The following is a 25213-nucleotide window of genomic DNA, read 5'->3' as shown; positions in this document are numbered from 1 at the left end:
TGTAATTTATACCAATAAAATATACCTACCATTTACCAGCCTGCCAGTAATGAGAACCTAACTACTTTAGTGTACCTACTAATAAGTTAGGTTCTTAACTTTTAGATCAAGGTGAATAAATATTTACAGCTGTTCTTGAATAAAGTCAAGTCTAATAGGTAAATAGATTAATAAATTTAATAAATTATTCCATACAGTAAAATTAATGCACATAGGTACATTATTATTATATTCAGCCGACATATTTTGATTATTTTGATGTTTTTTTAGGTATTACATAAATTAATTTGTTTAAATTAAGATTTGCATGTCATATACCTATTATGACTTAACATGTATACCTACAATGTTTAATTCAAATAAAAGGATATGAAATTTCTATTAGAATTTAGAATAAAACAACATTTTTCTAAAATTTTAAATTTGTATTTCATCAGGCTTATCATTTATTTTAAAAAATGATTACGATTTTAAGTTATACCACGCACAGTCGTTAGTAGAAATGTTCATTAAGTTCAAATAGCTGGAATGTATACTTAAGTACAATTTCGAAATAGTTATAAAAGATATTCCTATGATTTTCATACTTAAATAATATTCAAGAAATAATAAATCATAAGAGCAAAAGTAAGAATACTTTAGTTAATAATTACCTTGTTTTTAAAAGTATTATCTTATTATGTAAACATCTTTAAATTATTTGATAAGATAAAGTATGAAGTGTTTAAAAAAAACAAGTGCGTACTAATAGAAAAAGTATTCGTTCATGAATGTATAAGTACATGTTTTTTTTCAAATATTTTTAAAACACTACACGAAATAATGTAAATATTTTTAACGTAACAAAATAAGTACGAAAAAATGAACTATCCACTGCGAAACAGGTAAAACTAGTTTATGTGCCATAAAGTTTATCGGTGTGATACTCGCCTTAACAGACCAGATGCCCTATGTTGACTTCCCAGTAGGTCGAGTAACGGCTTAGATAATAATCTTTTTAACAGTACCTATTTAAAAATAAACGAAAATGAAACGTTTTAAATCTTGATCATCATCATAAAATTCATCATCTCAATCACAGGACGTTTACTCGTGGATTGAAGACTCTTGAATCGTTTGAGTTTGACGCAAGCCTTCAATCTGAAGGCTTGCGTCAAACTCAAACGAACGACCAATAATAACAAGAAACTCGACAATAAGAACCAAAGGTGGGATTGGTCGCACGCAGGACGCAAACTAAAGCGCCCCTATAGACGCAGGTTTAACCTAACCCTACTTTACTGTATATATAATGCTTTGTTCCGTTTTAAGATTTCACGCACGAGTTAGAGTATTTCGCATGTGTTTTTAATGACTTCGCATTAGATACATAATACCAGAATCACAATACATTTAGGTATTTACAAAGCAATTGGTCGGTGATAACCTAAAATTACATTTAAGTAGGTACTTACCTCATAAATCATTACTCAAATTATTTTATCTTTAGAGTAGACAAGATAAAACAGACGGCTATAAAAAATACACCTTTTTAAACCCGAAGTAATAAATCGCAAAAAAATTTAAATTGTGCCAAGCAATTACAGGACTTAGTTTATTCTCAGAGATGATAATAAAAAGCAGGTATCAAAAAAACACCCATTTAAATATATCCGAGGTATAATCATCGCAAATAAAATAAAACTAATGTTGCTAAATAATTGTGTAAATAATTTTAATAAAATACTTTATTCAAATTAATTAATTTGAATCATAATTAATTAATTGTGTAATTTTGTTTAATTTTGTAATTACACAATTAAATTAAAAAAGCTTTTAACACTCGAGGAAGCTATCGTAGGAACTGCCAGAACACCAGACCTTTTTAACAACCTCAAATCAGTTGGAAGTTCGTAATTCGTCGGATTTTATTTGTTAATCTACCATCGCCGCTTTTTTTGTTGGTACAAAAAAACAATAGTCGCGATATAGTTACCTGATATCCAAGCCTTTATATCTAGCATAATAGGCCCAAGAACAATACAACACAAACAGTCGGCCTAGTGCTATAGTTAGACTTCACACAACCTTCGGAACATTATAGGGAACTCTCAGCCATGCAGCTTTCCCCAAGATGTAGCTTTCCTCACGATGTTTGAAAGTTAAGCCGAAGCTAAGCCACTAAGTTATCATCGCTTTTATCTATACCAGACAATAAATAAATACACCTATTATAATTTATACAGTATCTGCGATGCAGCTAATGATCAAACGTGACTTTGTTGCCATTAACTGCCTTTTAAGTTTTACGACGCTATATTTTTAACTCAGCATAGTAAATTAATTCTATATACTGACCCATTGTCTGTAATGAATAATGACCTTGGGACTAGCAAAGTGCAATAATGTATCTACACAATAATAGATAATTATCAACACATATTGGCAATGTATTTGTGATTACAAAACACTCTTATATAGACGTTTTGAAATAATAAACCTGGTATAAAGATTAAAAATAAACACCAGGTGTTGTCTTCCGTCATGTGTAAAAAATGAGTTACTAACATGTGTGAATTATTTTCGAAACCCACCATACTGCACGTGAGCAGCATCGAGGGTAAAAAATAACTCTAATTATCGTCCTATCCTAGGAACTCCATAAGCAAGGAGGCCTAGTTCCAGCACGGCTAGCATATGGGCCGGAGACAATTATCTCCCCCCTTAAAAATTTTTCTTCTTCCACAGCTATATCAACTGTCAGAGCATTAGTGGAAATAATATTCAAATCATATATATGTAATCATAAACGGGGGTAAACTTCTCCTGTTCAATGTTCCCGTGCTTCATAGGGTGGACACGTTAATTGTATTATATATAATTATGGGGGATATAATTTTTGTCTCCTGCCTGTGCTTGCCCTGCAGCAGGGGAGTGACAGTGACAGTGTCCAGGGACTCTAATTATTTATAGGTAGCCTAAGGAACTTACTTTTCTTAATATTTTTTTATTTTTTTTTTTTTAAATAATAATCGTTTTTTTTAATTACTAGCACAAGTACAACAATTCAATAATATACCTAATTCTATGAGCTTTCTCAGTGAACAACTGGTTACATGGTATTTCTCGTCCTATTTCTATGACTCTATGAGGCGGACGAGAAATGGGTAGAAATAAATGTCTCGTGGCGCGTATCTCGAGCCTTCCTTGCCTCATGAGCTAGATCTAAAAACAAGCTGGAAAATACCTATTTACATTTTCCACGCTATTAACCACCCACTTCACAATCGTTATGAAATCTGCCTCTCACTCAGCCTTAATGCACATTGCGTAGAGCGTTGCATCTTTACGTATAATATTATGTGCCTAACTCTTTTAAAATAGGACACCTCAACTCAGAAAGTTTTATCAATTTTGTGTGTATCCTTACATATTATAAAACCGCATCTGTCTGCCTGCCTGGGCGCGAAAAACTAAAAAAACTACCGAACGGATTTTCATACGTTTCTTACAAATGGACATAGTGATTAATGAGAAAGATTTTTGTATATAATAAATTAAGTTTTTCGTGTTAATTGGCTGAAATATAACGATGATTGTTGAAGATGTCGCCAAAAATGATACCGACTAGGAGCTGTGCTAGCGTGTACCGCGAAAAAGATATGAATACTTGTAAATAAATATATCTACTACATTATGAAAATGAAGCGTAATTTGCTATAGTCTGCGAAAAGAAGGGAGAATCTGTATTGTGTAATTTATAATTTCTTCAATCCTTCTACTCCACACCAAACATCTTCGGCAATGTACCCTCTACGCACGTTTCGCTCCGAAACCGGAGCATCCTCGGGAAGTGTTGATTTTACAATGAATAATTGTTAAGTTAACAAGGAGATGTTGACTTTACAATGAATAATTGTTAAGTTAACAAGGAGATGTTGACTTTACAATGAATAATTGTTAAGTGTGGTGTAGAGTATACCTGTAGTAAGTAACGCCTGCTTCTATCCAATATATACCTACATCTAGCCCCAATGTTATTTATCACTTAATAAATTACTACGTAGTAGCACCTACCTAGATTTTTGTTCAGTTATGTAATACCATGGTTAACGATACTTATTATATTATTGTGCATCTACATAATATAAATACCTAATGTACATTTTATGTGAATTATAATTTTTGGTTGTAGAAATATACTGTATTGTGTACATATAATATTCTTCCTATAGGTAGGTTCACTAGCTCAGTTTTAGCGGGTTTTTGAGGTGTAATTTGCTGCATAAACCTATTAATACAAAATTTTTGACTTTCCCGCATTTGAAAGGGTTTTCTTATGCAACATCGTCTTTTAAGGTGGATGGCCTCATTCATTTGAATATCTTGTTCACAGTTCATCTAATACACAATTAAGGCAAAAACAAAATTTGGATGACTATTCTCTATTTTATCACGTGACCACAAAGATAACTTTTTATCGATAATACATGTAACGCGTGTTACCCCGGATGTTTATACATATATTTATCGAAGTATATATATATATACGTTGTATTATCGAGAATTAAAAATAAACACCACTTTATCGATTGTTTTTCATACATCCAACAGCTACATTTGTGGGTTATTTTCTCACTTAAAAAAAGTAAGACATTGACTAGAATAACTGTAGGTATAACAAAGAACGGGTAGTTCTCAGTGCTAATAAAACCATCTATTGCTATCACAAACCCATTACCAACCAAGCCCAGCGTGGTGATTATGCGCAAACCCTCGCATTGGGAGAGGCCTTTAGTCCAGCAGTACGGGTAGCAGGGGCCGGGGAAAATTATCTCCCCGAGGAAAGGATAAAAAATGTATGTTCTCTCACAGCTTTATCAACTCTCAGAACACTGGCGTACAAGTTGAAATAATATCCAAATAATAAATGTGTAATAATAAACTGGGGTAAAGTTCTCCTACTCCATATTTCCTTGCTTTAGCAGGTGGACACGTTAATTATATCCCTTGTCAGGTGATATAATCGGGGGATATAATCTTTATCTCTTGCCCGTGCTAGCCCTGCAGGAGACAAGAATTATATCCCCCGATTATGTCCTCTGACAAAAGTTATAACTAACGTGTCCACCTGCTAAAGAACGAGAAATTGGAATAGGAGAAGTATACCCCCGTTTATTATTACACATTTATTATGTGGTTATTATTTCAACTTGTACGCCAGTGTTCTGAGAGTTGATAAAGCTGTGAGAGAACATACATTTTTTATCCTCTCCCCGGGGAGAATATTTGGATATTATTTCCACTTGTGCGCCAGTGCTCTGACATTAACTGTCAGCTATGGGAGAAGATACATTTTTATCCTTTCCCCGGGGAGACAATTGTCTCTTGCCCATGCTAGCCGGGCAATTGTAGGCTATTGATGAACATGACAAATGAACAGCAGCTTCTGCTGTGATTTTACTTTCTTATGATTTTACTGAACTTACTATCCATAACTAATCTAAGTTTCAGTAGCAAGCGAGGCCGTTAAAATATTGAAAGGTTCGTTCGCATTGTGTTGTGAGTCGTAACAACACAATTTGTAAACCAGTAGCTGTCCACATTTCAACAGAGCACCCAATCTTGATGTCCGACGCCCGGTGTCGCCTTTCATGGCCGACAATCGACATTGTCCCCCATGCGTTACGCATACTAATCAATTTAGTGTTACGCATAAAACACACTATTATAAGGAATCGTATTACGTATTAGTACGATTCAAAATCACATCATGCAAAGCCTATTAGAAGAAGCGCCATCGAACCGCGGGGCACCGTAAGGATCTGCATCCCTACGTGGTCGATATACCGCGGACGCGTACGAAGCGCTTCGCATCTTCGTTTCTGAACCGCACCGCTAGGTTCTGGAATGCCCTTCTAGCTTCCATTTTCCCCAGTACCTACAATATGAGTACCTTCAAATACAAAATTGAATAAGCATCTTCTTGCATCATCGCTTACCATCAGGTCTGATGCACAGTCAAGCGCTCGTATATAAAGATAAAAAAATCGGTTTTAGAGCATAGACCCACCACGCTGCTTATATCCTGGTTTGTGGGCTAGTACGAGATTAGGGTGCTCGTAATCGTAGAGTAATTTTGAGTATCGAAACGCTGGAACGTCAGAGTATAATAGAACATATTACATAAGATACCTATGTTTTCTCTTCTTATTCCCATTAAGTATTCAATCTTCTTTTTATTTACTGTCATGGCGTAGCAATATAATAAGTTTGACCCCTTATAATTGCAATTTAAACGATTTGAGTCTTACGATTCTGATTGGTGTTAGTAAAAATAAATACTTATGTCTTCATAAAACATATTGTTATAAATAATAGAATACTAAAACATTTTGGATATTTTACTCATCCGGAATTTTCTTATTACTTCAAAATAGCAGCCACGCAAAATACGTATGTTATGAAACAATAGTTGGAATTCAAAAACTTTGTTGACAAAATTACATAGTGTCAGATTTCTGAAATATAAGCTAATCTTGTAAGCTAAACTTGTAAATACCGGTGGCGCCATCTTTGAATAATTAATAAATAATAATAATAAATATACTACGACAATACAAACATCGCCATATAGCCCCAAAGTAATAGTAGGGGAGCCCAAGCGGGGATTTCGGGATTTACTAAAGCGCGGCAGATTAATATACAGGGGGATACCTTGTACCCGGTTAAGTACCTCCACAAAACATGAGGCCCATATATAAGTCATCCCGTGAAGGATACAGGATCAGATTAGTAAAAAAAAAATTGACCATCACTATCAGAAATTCTCGAGCGCGTCAGATTAAGGTACGGTGAGTTAATTACATCCTAAAAAGTGTATATTCCACTAATCTGCCAATTTGAGAGTGACGTAACAAAAGGGGAGGGCAACAAAGTTGTAAAAAAAAACGTCATCTCGACATTCTCGAGCGTAGCTAAATTTTTTTTTATTTTGAACGAAATAATTCAAGAATAATGAAAAATATATAATCTGACGATTTCCGCAAGCCGAAATAACAAAAATTCGTCGATAAAGTTAAATGCGTGCAGCTGCGTGATGCCTACATTTCCTTCTCCGCGTTTCTATTCCTCTCTCACTCTTTCTCTATCTATTACTCTCTCACTCCGTCCCCACTCTGGTTTCTGTTGCCATGACGCCATCACAGCTGATCATAAAGACTCGTTCGTGGCATACTGTTTACACATACACTTATTTATTTGCATGCTATTTCCTGAGCTTTTTAATTAATTAAGTTAAATGATTTAAAAAAATAAGAAAAAAAATTTTTTTGAAAGTGGTTTTTTTGGAATAACTTTTAACCGGCTTTATCGATTAACTTCAAAAACTAATCCGCCTTTGAGCTTGAAAAACCACGTCGATCGCCACCAAGCTGGTCAAAATCGGTTGATTCGTTCGAGAGATATCGTGAACGAAAGAAACCCGAAAAAGTGCTTTTTCGGGATTACTCCGAAATTTGTGGTTCGAACAATAAAAATTGCAAAATTACTTACGAGGATGATAAAACTGCGTCGAATGGTGCCAACCGCGTGAAAATTGGTTGATCCATTCAAAAGTTATTGCGGTTTGGAAATTCCAAAAATAGTGTTCTATGAAACTTTTATCAGACTTTCGAGCTGGAAGAGCTCAAATGCATAGAAATATTATTTCTTTGAACTCAGCGAACTATGACATAAATTATATTTTGAGCTCAAAAATGTCATAAGTATAATTTCAAGCGCCCAGGAATGGAATTAGCGGGAAGTTGCAGGGATGGCCTTTAAAGTGAACCGTTTTTCTAATTTTTTTTTTGTCAGATCAGGCGAATCCCTCTAGATAATCGTCAGATTATGAGACAGTACGTTTAGAACATAAAGGTGAACCATATATATCTTAATCTGACGCGCTTGAGTATTTCAAAATGGCGATTTTTTTTTGCACATTATGAAAATGGCCGCGAGTTTGCGTCCCATCGAAATCGTCAGATTAGTGAATGAGAGCTTTTTTTTGGTGTACTTATCACTCCCTTAGAAAATCTGACGCCCTCGATTAAATTTTTTTTTTTTTCATTTTCATCCCTTAAATACAACCACCCGCATCATGCAAACAATCAGATTAACATACGTACATTATTAAAAATACGTAGGGCATTGATGCTATCAATATCTGATGCGCTCGAGGATGTCTATGCAACAGTTTTTTTTTACATATTTAAAAATCTATAGCCGCTTCCCCCACCGATGTAAAGGTATATATCATATAACATTTTTTCTACTTATCATCTAAGCTTTGCATCCCAATAGGTCTCTACGACGCTCGAGTAAATCCCCATTTAGCCTCGTGGGCTCCCCTACTATAAGCGTAGCTTGGGTTATAGGTAGGTACTAAGATAATAATATACATAAATATATGATAAACACCCAGACACTGAAGAAAATTCATGTTCATCACAGAAACATTTTTCAGTTGTAGGAATCGAACCCACGGCCTTGGTCTCAGAAAGCAGGGTCTCTGCTCACTGCGCTAATCGCCCGTTAAAACTAAAATTAAATATTGTTGCTATTTTTTAGCGAAAGACTTATTAAGCCAACACTTTCTCTGCTTGTACCCAGCTTTCCATTTTCTTGTGATATCCCACTAATGGTGCTCTCATAACGTTGTATTTTCTTCCATTGCACAGATATACACGTGGAATAAAATTATGTACATTAAAATATCATTATGTTGTCTAGCAGTTTTTTTTTATTTTATACTGATTTTATTATCGCTACAATAGAAAGTTAAATAGGTGCATTTCGCTCGGATTTTAGAAGGCAAGAATGTTTAAAAATGTATATTTTTGTAAACAATATTTCTTTTATAACATAACTTGTCTCTACTTACCATATAATATAGTACAGATAGGGGCAAGTTATGGAAAATCTAGGTATTTATAATTAGTAGGTAGTTTGAAAATATACTTTTTTTAAGTTATTACGCTCAACGATATTGGTTACCCTAAAAAATATACTGGTACAGTGTTGGCTAATTTGTCTGATATTCTTGGTACTTAAGTATCATAAAAGTGTGGTTAGTGACCTTTATAATTATTCTGTTATTAATTATTTTTACAGCCATATAAATAAGTACGTAAAAATGTAATTGCTTAGAACCGACATCGGTGATATGAATTTATATTTTATATTAATCAAATGTGCTAAAAAAGATAATGCACAAATAAATATAATTAACATGAAGAGGTGTTCAATCATTAACTCGTTATCATAATTATCTTCTTTGCCCTTAATTTGAACTCATATAGCGTGGTTTTAGCACAGCTAAACAACTGCTAACGTTTAAAGGTGTCCATACACAAGCCAACTTGCGGTAATCAATCGAAAATCGCAGCGATTCCATAGCCTAAAAATGTGTCGTCCAAACTCCACAGATCACGTGTTTGAACGGCACATAAAACCAATAAACCTAATGAAATAGCTTGTGGTTATTATCAGCAGTATAGTGCATTTGTAGCTTGCATCAGTAGTTTATTTAATATGGGCCACTAGCTTGCTCGGTGGAGTTTGTACAAGTAACGCTAGGAAACTTCAAGCATTGCTACGTGATTGTCCTGAGTACGGGAACCGAAATTATTATTTATTAATTAAATCGAAAGCGGTTTCAGAATATGAAACTTAAAAATAAGGCCGCCTTTGCATGTCTACATTGTGTACTATATACTCCTTACTGTTTCTTTTCCTGTATGTTATAGTGCAATAAAGTGTTTCTTCTGCTTCTTAAAACTTTTTCTTATAGTAATAATTGAAGAGCCAAGCAGATGGCCGGACTGATGGTAAATGAAAACTGTTGCTAAACAGAGCAACATTTCGCAGCACGGTTACAATTAACGTACACCTGCCAGAGCAATTCATATGCGTAGATAAATTAATTTGATACGAATTCCACTTGAGCGCCAATGTTCAAAGAGTTGATAAACCTATGGAAGAAAATAAAATTGTATCCTCTCACCGTGGGAGAAGAATGCTGGTAAGAAAAAGGTTCCGAAAGTGTTTTCGTGTGTCTATGAACCAGAGGCGTAGGTGTCAAGTTCCTATGTGACCGTTATGTTATAACACCGGCAACCATGCCCTTACGATCAAAACAATGCGTTGCAACAATTTCGCTTGGCCCAGAAACAAACGCGGTGGTAGTACCTTCCCGGACGAACTCTGTTACAAAAAGCTCACCTTCCACTGAATCGATTTCTAACGACCTACCGCAAGCTACGAGCCGAAATTAGTCGCGAAAGCTACTCGCACGAGTTACTGGGGCATTCTACGAGTACTTGCACGAGTTGTCTGTGATGACACGTGACCCGTTTTAGAAGAGTTATAGGCCAAAGCAATCAATAGCAAGTGGCGTGCATAGAACTAAGCGGACAGATGAAGATAGGTCCTTTTGGTTGTATTCGTACAATGCCTATCTATAGATATAGATAGTAGGCATTGGACAAGTTATGAAAAGCCATTCCATTCCTTTTTATATCTAGGACTGGTGTTTTTTTTTTTTCATTTTATATCATCTACCCTGTATGCACGCCACTGGCATTAAAGCGATATTATCTCCGTGAATAGGACTCTTAATGTAATGAATCAAAGCATATCGCTGTATCAAAGCTTTATCTTAAAAAAAGTAATTATTACGTAAATGCTTGTTTATCAATACTATCGTTATCACTGAGACATAATATTGGGAACATTATTGGTTTTCTATACCTACCTAACTACTGGGTTATGTAGGACCTCTATAAGTTAACTGCGAGAGTGAAAAACGCAATACCGGACCGACTATAATGTATTCAGGAACTATTCGAATTGTATCCACTTTTACTTACCTTTCTATCATCGAACCGCAAGGCAGCGTAAGTATCTACACCGTTACGTAGTTGATATCGCTTCCTTGTTTCTAATACATACCGATAATTCTGGAATGCTATTCGACCTTCCATTAGTTACCATCTGGTAAGGCTAGTCTATACATGAAATCTATACCGCTACCATGTCTTTACATATACAAAGCATTGCTATTTGTGAGGAAGAATCCTAATTTATTTCCTACATTAAATGAAATTTATCCAAACAGGAGGGGCAAACCATATCCTCAATACAAACTTTGGGTACCAGCTAAAAGGTTGGCTGTCTTCTCAAACAATTCTTTTTGTATGGCTATTACTTTGTACAATAAACTTCCGGACAAAAATCTACCACTAGTAAAATTCAAACGATTTTTTTGGAACTATCATCAAAAAAAACTATTTTAGTATTAAATACACTTTGTGACAGTAATATAGCTACTAAGTTACTTTTGTAACCGTATAACAAACATTTGTAATTGTAATATTATATTTTATTTATAAAAACATTCGCACACTGTCTGTGACAGTCGATTGTGAAGGTCTCGATCTGTTTAATGAAATGTGTACTTGTTATGTACCCACAATTTGGCAAATAAATAAACATATGTACTCCCATAAAAAAAAAAATGTAAAAAAGCATGGTCGCCAGCGCTTGACGATAATATGCTGACTTAGTGGGACAGAACCAGACGAATCGCATGGAAGGCGCGTACTCAACGCTTTTGAATTCATCAATAGCTTATAATTTTAATAAATATATTACGACAATACATACTTAGCCACTTAGCTCCAAAGTAAGCGTATCTTGTGTTATGGGTACTAAGATAACAGATGAATATTTTTATGATTAATATACACAAATACCTATTATATACAGATACTGAAAAAAAATCAGGTACGTGATGTACCTGAATTTTTTTTCAATTGTGGGAATCGAACGCACGGCCATGGATCCAGAAAGCAGGGTCGCTGACCATTGCGTAAGTCGGTCTAAAGGCCTCTCCCAATAAGGCGGCTTACCCATAATAACTAGATTGAGCAGACGGGTTGGTGATAGTTGTAGGACAGAGAACGCTACTTTAGGACTAGCACGGGCGGGAGATAAAAAATATTTCCCCCTATTATATCCCCTGACAAGGGATATAATGAACGTGTCCACCTGTTAAAGCACGGGAACATGGAATACTCCCGGGGGATATAATTAACGTGTCCACCTGCTAAAGCACGGGTACAGGGAATAGGAGAAGTTTATCCCCATTTATAATTACAAATATATTATTTGGATATTATTTAGACTTGTGCTCTGAGAGTTGATAAATCTGTGGGAGAAGATAAATTTGAACCTTTCCCCGGGGATATAATTGTCTCCTGCCCATGCTAGCCGTGCTGCCCTTTATATGCTGATTGCCTACGTCCAAGATACAAAGGTGAAGGACTACAGTTATGGTTGTGGTTAGGAGCTAGCTTTCCATATATATATATATATATATTATATGGGAAGCTAGCTAATGAACAATATACTAGCTGACCCGTGCAACTTCGTTGCACCAAATCGGTTATTAACGGAAAACACAAATAAAATGACATTTTCTAAAAATGAATCTTAGCTAGATCGATTTATCGCCCCGAAACCCCTGTATACTAAATTTCATGAAAATCGTTGGAGCCGATTCCGAGATTCCAATTACATATATACAAGAATTGCTCGTTTAAAGATATAAGATATATTTATAGATAAAACACGAATAAAATGACATTTTCTTAAAATGAATCCTAGGTAGATCGATTTATTGCTCCAGAAACCCCCTGTATACTAAATTTCATGAAAATCGTTGGAGCCGATTCCATGATTCCAATTTTATATATATACAAGAATTGCTCGTTTAAAGATATAAAATAAGATATGCGTAGATTCAAACAACTCGTTCGAGAAGTTACTGCGATCGTGTTAATTTTGAAATCCATCAGAGATATTAGTTGAGACTGAAGGTCAATTGCATTTTAACTAGATGTCAACTTGCAATCTTTATATAGGTGTGTACCCGCCTAATTACTATGACATTTAAATATGCCAACCGTTAGTAAAATGCTAATCATGCTAAATGTAACATGCTAACCACATTGGTTACCATGTTTAACTACGGATCACGAGGTCTTGGGTTCGAATCCCGGGCCAATTATATAAGGATTTTTCGGTACAGTCCTTTACACAATTAGGAAAGCATTTTTTAGTATAAATAAGAAAACCTTCATACAGATATATAAGACATATGTGGGACCTTTATTGGAGAACGCTTTTCAGGTTCGGAGTCCCTATTTTGTTAAGAATATAGAAATGCTTGCAAAGGTTCAGAGACGAGCCACTAAACTGCCAAGAGAATTGAGAAACCTTTCAAATGAGCAAAGGCTTGCAAACCTGGGACTCAGCACCCTCAAAAGTAGGCGAGAAAGAGGCGATCTCATTGAAACTTATAAAATATTAAATAATAATACTTATTCTGTACTTAACAACATTCCAAATTTTGAGGAAATATTTTCAAAAAAGAGTAACCCCAGATTGAATTTCAGCAGGCATCGTCTAATCCTTCTTCTAAGCAATACGAATGTGGAATGCCTTGCCTGAAGATGTAGTGACTGCAGTATCACTGAATCAGTTTAAGAATAGACTGGATAAACATCAAAAAGACAAATAGTACAAGAAATGATATAGACGCATCAGCGAAAGCTGCTAAGTCTATTATATAATAATAATAATATTTTTTATAATAATAATAAAGTCCGGAGTTAGGAAGTTGGCGGTGTCACCTCCCTTGTGTCGAAGAGCACCTAAAGCCGTCGGTCTTAGTTATTATTACTTAATTGTGGAATTCGTCGTTATAGCCCACCCACCCGCTTTAGAGCAGCGTGGTGGGTTTGTACGCTCTAACCGTCTGTCCTATGAGAAACGAGGCCTGTGCCCTGAGGCTGCGGATGGTGAACTTTTTTATAACCAAACTAGCTGTCTCCCACGTTCTTACTCCACGTCTGTCGGTTGCGCATTGTTTGAGGGTGAAAATGGTATATGTTCCGACTTGGGTGGCAGAAATAAGCATTACGGTAGTACTTAACCGGGAACATAGGATAGCACGGGAACATGGAATAGGAAATGTTTAACCCCGTTTTTATTACACATATATAAGACATATGTGAGACCACGTGCAGGTGGCAAAGCGAAACTTTGGTTGTTACTACAGCCTATGGCCGTGGTAGCCCTAGCCTACTTGTCTGCTGATTTGCCTGCGTGACGTGTTGTGGCGACGCCCTATCCGTTATAATACCATCCTTTTTTGCTTTTCCATTGTAGAGATGGCGTGTTATACAGGTTTTGTGTGGAACCACTGCCGTCTGACCTCCGCGACCCCGAAAGGTGTTCTGTCGTCAAAGCCTTGTTTGTTGTTTACAGTTTGACGGCCGATTGGCGCAGTGGGCAGAGACCCTGCTTTCTGAGTCCAAGGCCGTGGGATCGATTCCCACTACTGGAAAATGTATTTGTGATGAATATGAATGTTTTTCAGTGTCTGGGTGTTTATATGTATATTATAAGTATTTATGTATTTTATTCATACAATTATTCATCAGTCATCTTATCACCCATAACACAAGCTACGCTTACTTTGGGGCTAAATGACGATGTATGTATTGTCGAATTATATTTTTTATAGCAGGGTGCACAACAAAATAAAAAGCTCTACTAATTGCTACCTTTTAAATAGCTGATTAAGTTTTTAAAATAATATTCGTGACACAATAATGTAGGCCAAGTGCACACGAATTCGAGGTCACCGTTTTGCCGATTCATGTAATGTGTTTTGTAGGACTACAACTTACAATGTCATTAATCCGGTGCACACCAGAATAACCTGCTCGAAATAATTAAAATATACTAAAATCATAACAGTTTTAAATAATTTTACCTTCATTTTGCATTTAAAAATAAATATGCCGGGGGTTTAAAGTTAAATTACTTTTTAATTTATGATATTTAGCCAAAGAAATATGTTTGCATTTTTTTTATTCAACTACAAGTTAGCCCTTGACTGCAATCTCACCTGGTGAGTGATGTTGCAGTCTAAGATGGTTTTGGGCTATCCTGTTAGGTTGTATGGTAGTTCATAATAATAATCGGTTTCTACGTGATATCGCACCGGAACACTACATCGCTTTGCGGAACGTCTTTGTCGGTAGGGAGGTAACTAGCCACGGCCGATGGCCACCAGACCAGACATAGGGTTACCCGACGGTCTGGAATTGGCGGGATTCTCCCGAATTCCGTTCTCCCGACTCCTGAAAAAGCAAATAATAACCCGAAAAACAGTTCCATAATTTTAAGTTCACATTTTCGTCAAACGAAACTTGCAAACAAGACACAAAAAAATATGACAAACACTTATGGCAAGAACAAAACAATAAACATTCTCATTCGGTTCTTATCTTATGTGTCACAAATACCTACTATGTTTTCTTATACTACAGTGCAATGTAAAAATATGTATGTTTACTTAATATATTATGTATAATTAATATAATTAACTTATTTTTTTATTTCTTCCGACCAAAGCCCAAAAATCCCGAAAAATCGGTTATTGATCCCGATAACAGGAAGAATCGATCTGGCAACCCTGACCAGACCAGAGAAAATTTAGAAATTACAAATTCCTAAATTGAGAATCGAACCCGGACTCCGAACGACGAACTCCTATTTAAATTCACTGAGCTCACCGTTGCGCTGGGAGGTCGTCAAAATAGATGTGTTGTCGAGTTGATATTTCTTTGATCAGCAGTGCACGCTGCAGCTGTTTTCTTAAATAATTAATTATGAAAAATCTTCCGGTAGCAGAGTCAAAGGTAAAAACAACTTTGACTTAGACCTTAAGTCTAAGTCAAAGTTATTTGTTATTTTTACCCTACTAAGTTAAGGTAGTTAAGGTAGAAGTCAAACTTGTGGGGGGGGGGGGGGGGGTTCTAAATACCTAGGCCCCAGATGATAAACATCGTAAGGAGTCTCCTAATAAAGAAACTTTGACTGAAGTTTCGTGAAATCAATTACATACGAGCGTGTGGAGTCTAGGTCAAGTGAGTAAAGTCCGAGGTCACACGAGGCACTGGCTTGTCGGCATTATCAAAAAAGTGGGACAGCCATTCATGTTAAAAGTTAACAGGAATTTACCTACTACTGCTTGAATGGATGAATGAATATAATTTTATTGCACATCACAAAAAGTACATAAAAAAAGAAAAGTATAACAAAGCAACGTGTACAATTTGGCAGCCTTATCGCTTCTTAGCGATTTCTTCCAGGCAACCAATGGCAAACAAAGCAAATAGAGAAAATACTGAGGTGGTGCATATATATACTCGTACATATACCCAAACAAAAATTATTTACTTAAAAAAAAAAAACATACTAAGACAATAAAAACAACGCCAGCTAGCCCCAAAGTAAGAATAGCTTGTGTTAAGGGTACTAAGATGACTGATGAATATTTTTTGAATAATATATATAAATACTTATAATACATATAAAAACCCACATACTGAAAAACATTCATGTTCATCACACAAACATTTTCCAGTTGTGGGAATCGAACCCAAGGCCTTGGACTCAGAAAGCCACTGGCCGTCAAAGTCAGGGGGCATTAGCGTGCGTACACAAAAGCACTGCCTAAATACTGTTATTATAGACATTTTTGAAGACATCACTGGGACGCGGTGAGCGCTGTGGTTTTTAAATGGGAGGTGGGAGGTTTTGGCCGCGACTAGTTACCACTCTGCCACGTGGCTCATCTGCCTAGTTCGTCAATTATTACTAATAAACAAAATAGTATGTAATCTATATATATAGATCTACTCTTCATCGCAACAGGCGAATCGCAATCAATAGATCACATGTGTGTCAGTAGAGAATTGAGAATCCAGTTTCCGCGAAAAGTACACGCGCGAGTGAAGCAGCGGACAGAACTTGTTTTGAATGAAACATTAAAGTGTAAAGCCGTAAAGTAAACCACAGTAAGTAGTACCTACCTAACAGTTACGGAATACTCCTGCGGCGTCCAACCATAAAGCAAGTTTCTTTGAAGTCGGTATGTGACGCAATAATTTTTGTCTTCGCTCATCTAGTGGCAGTAAGGTGGCCCCACACTTCAAATTCTGCGGGGCGGCCTTTTATACAAAATGACTTATTTTTCTTCGTACAACTGTGACCCAATTAATTTGTCGAATGTCGACTACTCAATAGAAAAAAAAAAAAAAATTAAGAAAATATTCACCAAGTGAGATTTCACACAATATTTTTTTTGGGCTATCTCATAGTGGAAAATGTTGTGGCCACACACTTCCAATTTTGCGGGGCAGCCCTTTATACAAATGACTTATTTTTCTTCGTACAACTGTGACTCAATCAATTTGTCGAATGGCGACTACTCAATATTTAAATTAAAATATTAAGAAAATATCCACCGGGTGTACACAATATTTTTTTGATTGGGCTAACTCATAGTGCAAAATGTCTGCCAGAAGAAAAAAAAAAGAAACAAAACACGTGTCGCCATTCGCCAAGCGATTTGCCGTTCTTGAAAGGCGCCGTGTAGAAGCCGATTAGAAGTAAAAGAAAACCCCATATTTATATCTTACAACGTTTAATCGTTTAAGCATCTGTAATAACAACATGGCACATTACACTGTTAATTAACTACAAAGAGATAACTTCTTCAATCTCCCCTTGACACATCTGTCTGTACTCCTCTGTACCTCTATTTTTTTCCCGCCATTTTATATGACCTTGCATTTTGATCTGGGTTCCTGTCATTTTGAATTTCTACTCAAACTTTTACCGACAACAGATCATGCATAATTTTGACCAGTCTGAACGAAGATACCTTTTTATCTTAAACCAAATGTACACGCAAATGCAGATTTGCTGAATTATTATCTATTATATTCCTATTAACTATCGATTACATTTACCCCGTATATCGTCAAAATTATCTGGTCACCTTGGATAATTGTAAGAGATTATTTTGTAGAACCAAGGAAACGGTAATATGCGATGATTAAAGTTTCATAACTAGGTATAGCATAATTTTAGACATTTTAGTTTGATTACTCCGTCTCCGGTGCGAGTAAGTATATATTATTTTCATTTATACCTATAACATAAATTGTTTATTTTATAACTTCATGTGAATATAAGATATGTATGTACTAAAAATAAAATAATAGGCCATACATAATGCATTAATTAAAATACAAAAAGATGAAAGAACGAGAATGAAAATGTGTTTGTTTAGATTACTTACGCCGTTTATTTGCGAGTAGGGGATTGCAAAAAAAACACTGAGCAAGGTCAAGGCGCTAGCGATTGTAATCTCAGTGCGCTTGCGCAAGTCTGAGAACCGATACATAGGTGTCGGAAAATTTTATTGATAATTTTTTTTTATTATCTATACAAATTAAGAATAGCTGTACAACTAATAACTCATTACTTCCATTTATCAATACCTATTTGAAAGTCGACAACTCAGACTTAGACACTAATTGGACACTTTTAAAACCTTTATTCCATTATATCATTGTCCTTAGAAGTACGTATACTCTACACTAAGTTACTGGGCTAGTAAGTAGGAACTGTTCTTGGTAATCGAAGGTTTCTTATCTTTTATAGGGCACAGGTATCCACATCTCCTCATTTTGCAGCATCCAGAACCATCAGAAATCATACTACGTACACATAATAATATAAACTATTAGCATACAATAATCGTTAACACGTTCCCTGTCCCAAACAAAAATGCAAAATTGAATGACAAGTCCAACATACTTTTTGCAAAATACTTTTAATATGTTGTCAAAGTAATAAAAAAAAAAATAAAAAAAAATAAAAAAAAACCGGAAGTAGGTATTATTAGCCTGAAACACATATGGCTCAGGAGCGTAGAGAGTCATTTTTGTTTCTGCACGTTCATGACCATATGTGGTTCAGGGAAGTTTATAGTGGTTTTTATAATTATTTATTGATTTTTTACACTTTATATGTACAAATTATACATTTATACAACTTATGGTAATACCTACTTATCTACAAACATGTCAGTGTTACATATTTTTTGATGTCACTGTCAATGACATCAAAAAATCTGTCCGTTACTTTTTGATTTTCATGATTGATTTCTGTGTTGTTTTGAAGTTCATCATCGTGTGTTTTTTTGTCGAAAATGTCCCGTAAACTTACTACTGAGCAATTGCGACAAATACTGGAAGAAAGTGACTTCGAATTGAGCGATAACGACACGGATTCGAGTGGAAGAAATAGTGATGTACAAGACGAGCCGGATTTTGTCGATTCGGATGGTGGTTTGCAGGAACCAAGTATTTTTGCTGATGATGATATAAACGATCCAGACTTTGATCCAGGTGAGTTCAATCGTTCAATTATTGTTACCGAGGCCTTTTATGGTGACTATGGTAGAAACTCACCTGAAGATTCGCCCGATACCGTTATAAATCCGCCCCAACCAGTTACGAGCAGCGTATCGCAGCCACTTAGACCCAGAAGGTGGACAGCTGGTGAGGTTATGCGGCTTTCTCCACAGGAAATAAATAACATTGATGAGGAAAATGGTTGGAAGCAGGAAGTACTACCATTGTCACGTTCTCCTTATACCGCAAGCTCAACCCTTCACATCCAAGGAGAACATTCTGTTGGATCCATTTACCGAAAAATAGTGACCGATGAGGTATTAGATCTTATGGTCACACAAACAAATTTGTATGCAATACAAATAAAACAGAACACCAATATATCAATGCATAGCCGCATGAATCGGTGGACAGACGTGACAAAAGCTGAAATAATGAAATTCATCGGCTTGTACATGTTGATGGGTATTGTACAATTTCCCACATTGGAATCGCATTGGAAATTAGACGCGATTTATTACCATCCAATTTTTCACAATGTAAATATGTCGTATAATCGCTTTTCATCTATATTGCGTTGTTGGCACTTTGTCGATAATGAAGCTCCCAGAGATCCGCAGGAACGTTTGTACAAAATAAAGCCACTTTTAGACCTTGTCATCAACAACTGGAAAAGTTTACATACACCTGGTGAATGTATTGTTATTGACGAATCAATGATGCCATTTAGAGGGAGGATATCTTTCCGTCAATACAACCCATCAAAAGCTCACAAATATGGCTTGAAAATTTATAAGCTCTGCACAGAAGAAGGATTTGTCTGGAACTATGTCATTTACATAGGGCGCGATCCCGAAATTGCTGATCTGGACAAGCCGGGAAGTGTCGTAGTTCAGTTATGCGATGGACTTTTAGACACTGGACGGGTTGTTGTGTGTGACAACTTCTACAACAGTGTAGGACTAGCAAAATATTTGCTGCAGCGGAAGACAGACTTATGCGGCACTCTACGAGTAAATAGGGTTGACCTTCCATGGGCAATAAAAATAAAGAAAATGGGCCCCAAAAAAGGTGAATTAGTTGCTCGTCAGAAAGATAATGTCACTGTGCTGAAATGGAGAGACAAACGTGACGTCGCTATGATATCTACTTGCCACGACGCTAGCATGCAAATGTCTTCTGGGTACCGCCCAATATCAAAACCGACAGCAGTGCTTTTCTACAATGATAGAAAGAAGGGCATAGATCTATCGGACCAGCTTTCAAGCTATTACGACCCTAAAAGAAAATCTCTAGCGTGGTATAAGAAGATTGCTCTGGATGTTTTGATTTGTGCGTCGGTTACAAACGCCACGCTATTGTATCAAAAACTACACCCAACTGCAAACAGAAAATCTCGCAAAACGATATTACAGGCGCAGCAAGAGATTATCAGGGAGTTCTTGCTATTGGACAATTCATCAGATACGAATGCCAATACACTGAGTAGTCCAAGACCGTCTACTAGTTCGATCACAAATCAACATTTTCTATCAAAAATTCAGCGAAAAGAGGACAATAAAATTATCCGAAAACGTTGTAATGGATGCTACGAAGACTTGCGAAAAGATGGTACAAGCTGGGAAACTGCTGCTAAACAAGTCAAACGCGTAGATACAGAGTGTTTGCAATGCAAAAAAACCTTTTGTTTGCCATGTTTCAAAAACAAACATAATTAGTTAGGAAGTGTAATTTCGTAAAAAATAAAGATATTTTTCCGTACGTCTTGGCGTTTTTCTTTACTATATGATTGTCTTAGCACGTCCCAAGCATATTTAGTACAGTACCAGCGCGTCCCGTAGAAATAGTCGCTATAGAAGTTGTATATGTCCCCTGACACACATATGGCTCAGGAACGTATTAGTGCTTTCCAAGGGCAAGTTTCCTGAGCCATATGTGGTTCAGCGGACAGGGAACGTGTTAAACAGTCGTCGTTGTAGTGTTGCGATGTGTTATAAAAATATATATAATGTTTATTATGTAGGTATTCATAAACACCACACGATGGAAGCTTTTTTCTACAAAGGGCCAATATTTCATAAATTGATCTCATTGCATGTCTCATCAAATAACAACCCAAATAAGTTTGAAATTTATTCGCTTAATAGTAAGAAAACACTCATTCCAACTCGCGCTCATAACGAAAGGCAGGCTAGACATCGCGTCGGCGACTTCAACGACTCGGCATTTACTGTACACCCGTTATGTTTACTAAGTATATTGTCGAGATTCAGCGAAATCGCTGAGATATCTAATACATAGTAACTTAGTATACAACCTAGAATACAAATTATAATTCCTCCTACTCTACTAGACTGCCACAGGCTATTGACGATTGTAAAGTATAAATGCACCCCAACTCTTCCTGCGGGTGTCGTACGATGCGACTAAGCAACTACTATCATCTACTGCGATCACCAACCCGTATTCCCAGTGTCGTTATAATGGGAAAAGCCTTTAGTCCAGATGTGGACTGCCACAGGCTATTACAAATTGAAGAAGTATAGATGGTACTATAACAGAGAAAGGCAGCAGCGTCCTCTGCGCTACTACTACCATCTACTGCGATCACCAACCCGTCTGCCCAGCGTTGTTGTTATGGGACTATAGGTTAGTCCAGCAGTGGACTGTTACAGGCTATTGTCGATTGATAAAAATTTAGATGTATTGGTCCGAAAGACTAATCTGGTGATCAAATTCAAATTCTAAATTTCTTTATTCATGTAGGCCTAACACAGGCACTTATGCGTTCATTCATTATTTGTTTACATAATTGTAAGGGAATGGTGATAACTTCGTTCGCCAACTTAAATCTAAAGCTAGCTGAGGGTTCCAAACGCGCCCTGGTCTAAGAAGAGCCCACAACTAACTTAGCCGGGTAATTTTTTTTTGTTATCACCATCTTCCAGTAAATTTATATTAAGCTATGAAGCTAGAGCAATTCACACCCAAGCTTTTTTATCGTTTAAGTAATCCTTAATATTATAATAGGATTTTTCTGTAAGCTTACGTTTTATATAAACTTTGTACTTATTGAGAGACATCTCAAAGATTTCATTTGGTAATTAGTTATAAAATATCGATCGATCGACTATTTTGGTGATCGATTTTGACGCGTTGTAATTAATTCAATTAATTTTAGTATACAAGTGATGAAATAATATATCTCTCTGTATTTATTTCCATATAGTTTCAAAATTAGCAAACTGCAGACTATTAAAGCATATGAATTATATTATATAGTAGCTAGCTTAGCTCGATGTAATTATGTATTGAAAAAAATAATGATTGTTTAACTGTTTATTGTACCTATACTTAATGATAATTACGTTCATGTTTATGATGATGACAAGTGTCGAAGTCGACTGGTAATGTGAGTTAAAGTTTTTTCATGTAGTCAGACCGAGAATAAGATACTTTGAGGAATAAAAAACCTTTGTAAACCCGGACTAGCATTTTTTATTTCTTGGTAAAAACGCTGAAGGTATTTAGGTAGTGGAACCTCTGTAAACACTGACTCTTAAAGCACCCACAAATTATAAACTTTGGAATGTGGCGGGCATATAATATTTATTATATGTAATATATAACTTTGCATAAACGTGCAACACACTAATAGTTTTTTTTTTGTCTTCTGACGAAAAAAATGTTTAATGCCATGTGAAACAAATACAATAGCATAAGTATTTAAGCAAATTACTTCCTATTGTTCGTAAAGGTCCCTAGGTAGGTACACACTTCGGTTTAAAAATCACAAAAACCGTGAGCAAAAACCTACGTATAGAATTAAATTACGTACCTATAAAATCTTATGGAAACTATCATTTTAAAAGGATAAATCTTCGGCCTAACTTTCCGGGGTACTGAGATTGATCCAGGCACGCAACTCTCACTTTTTGGAGTTATGTGCATTTTGAACAATTAAATAACACTTTCTTTAAAGTTGAAGGAAAACTTCGTGTGGTAACCAGCATGCCTATTTATATTTTAGTTATATTTATATATATATATATATATATTTTATTTATATATTTGTATAATTTTAAATCTTATTTATTGCACCACCTACCTCTTTTCTATGTTTTTTCCTTTTACACCATTGGTTGCCTGGAAGAAATCGCTATGAAGCGATAAGGCCACCAAATTGTACTCTCTTGATATGTATTTACATCTCTGTAACTACTACTTTTTTCTTTGGTGTACAATATAAGTGTATTCATTCATTCATTCATTCATGCCTGATAGTTGTCCATAATGTTCTCAAAGGCGTGTGGAGTCCACCAATCCGCACTGGGCCAGCATGATGGACTACGGCCTTAAACCCTTCTCATTTTGGGAGGAGACCCGTGCCCTGTAGTGACCCGGAAATATTGTTATTAATGATGATGAGGAATCTTTGACTGCCTCTTGGTGTTTTGGTTTTCTTAGTGTTGAAGCACAGAATTAAGAACATCCTTGAAGAAACATTTAATTCGCCATTTTGTTATGGCGGCCATCTTGGATTTGAAAAATTCATAGTCAGTCGTATTCTACTAGCCAAGCACTTTCATTTGATACCCATATTGAGGGAGTAATCCGCCATTTTGGAACGATTACCATAAAACTTAGATAAATATACTCCTGACCTAGTCTAAAACACAAAATCAAAATTGGTCTATCCGTTCGGTAAATACGTTGCCACAGACAGACAGACACATACAAACACGCACGCACACGCGACAAAATTGTAACACCACGTCGTTTTTACGTCGGGGGTTAAAAAGCATCATCACATCACACATCAACTTCTAATCTTTTCTTTAATCTTCTTTTATTCTTTTTTTGTATTTTTATTTGTGTGCAAATAAAGAGTATAAATAAATAAATAATCAACCAGTGCTATTTTAAGCAAGCGCGGGGCCCATAGAAAATTCTTTCAAAAAGCCCTTGAAAAGAAAAGCTCTGGGTTTATGTGTGTGTGTATGTAAGTGCCCCTCTTATAGCTTTTGAACGGCTTGAGCGATTGGTATGAACTAAACGGGGTTCCAAAGAGTTCCACCAAACTTAGATTCCCTGATAATTTTAACCAATTCGAACAAGAATATTTTGAGAAATCTCAAAAATAATAATAATTGAAAAATGGTTTTATTGGAATCACTTTCTAAAGGCTTTATCGATCAACTCCAAAAACTAATCAGCTCCTAACCTTGAAAAACCACGCTTCTGCCGTTTTCGATTCTGATTCCTTCCTTGAAAACTGTGTTAGCGGATTTACTTCGAAATTGCTAATTCAATCAATTCAAACTTAAATACCCTTTATGAGGCTTATAAAACCGCCTCGAACGCCGCCAAAAACGTGAAAATCGATTGATTTGAAAAGTTTTTGCGATTTGAAAACCGAACAAATAGTGCTTTATTCAATCTCTATCAAACTTTTCAGCTCGAAGAACTCAAAACATAAAGCAGGTATATCTCTTAGAGCTCTTGTTTTATTGCCTTTAAGACGTTTCACGTTTTTTTGGCATCAAAAAAATTCAACGTAGGAGTACCTCATCTTAATGAGTTTCACTAAAAAAGTTACGCTCAGGCAGAGATGAGTGGATTTAAATATGCGGGGGCCCCCCTTTGCGTGGGGCCCGCAGCAATTGCTACTCTTGGTAAGTGGTTAATCCGGCATCGACATCTACCTATTACCGGTCTATTAAGCACGGGTTTCCTCCCACAATGAAAAGGGGTTAAGGCCATAGTCCACCACGCTGGCCCAGTGCGGATTGGTGGACTCCAAACACACCTTTTTTTTAATTATATACTACGAGTGTAGCTTGTGTTAT

The 25213-nt window shown here is 36.0% G+C and overlaps 1 protein-coding gene across 1 annotated transcript in view; it reads left to right on the top strand.

The window, feature by feature from the left end:
- LOC120624317 (SEC14-like protein 2) overlaps positions 1–25213 on the top strand; it is a 56483-nt gene that overhangs the window by 481 nt on the left and 30789 nt on the right. The gene's annotated exons all lie outside the window — the stretch shown is intronic.

The sequence above is a fragment of the Pararge aegeria genome, chromosome 6 (assembly GCF_905163445.1).
Source record: "Pararge aegeria chromosome 6, ilParAegt1.1, whole genome shotgun sequence".
In the NCBI taxonomy this organism is placed as follows: Eukaryota; Metazoa; Arthropoda; class Insecta; order Lepidoptera; family Nymphalidae; genus Pararge; species Pararge aegeria.
This window is presented reverse-complemented; position numbering and strand designations above follow the sequence as displayed.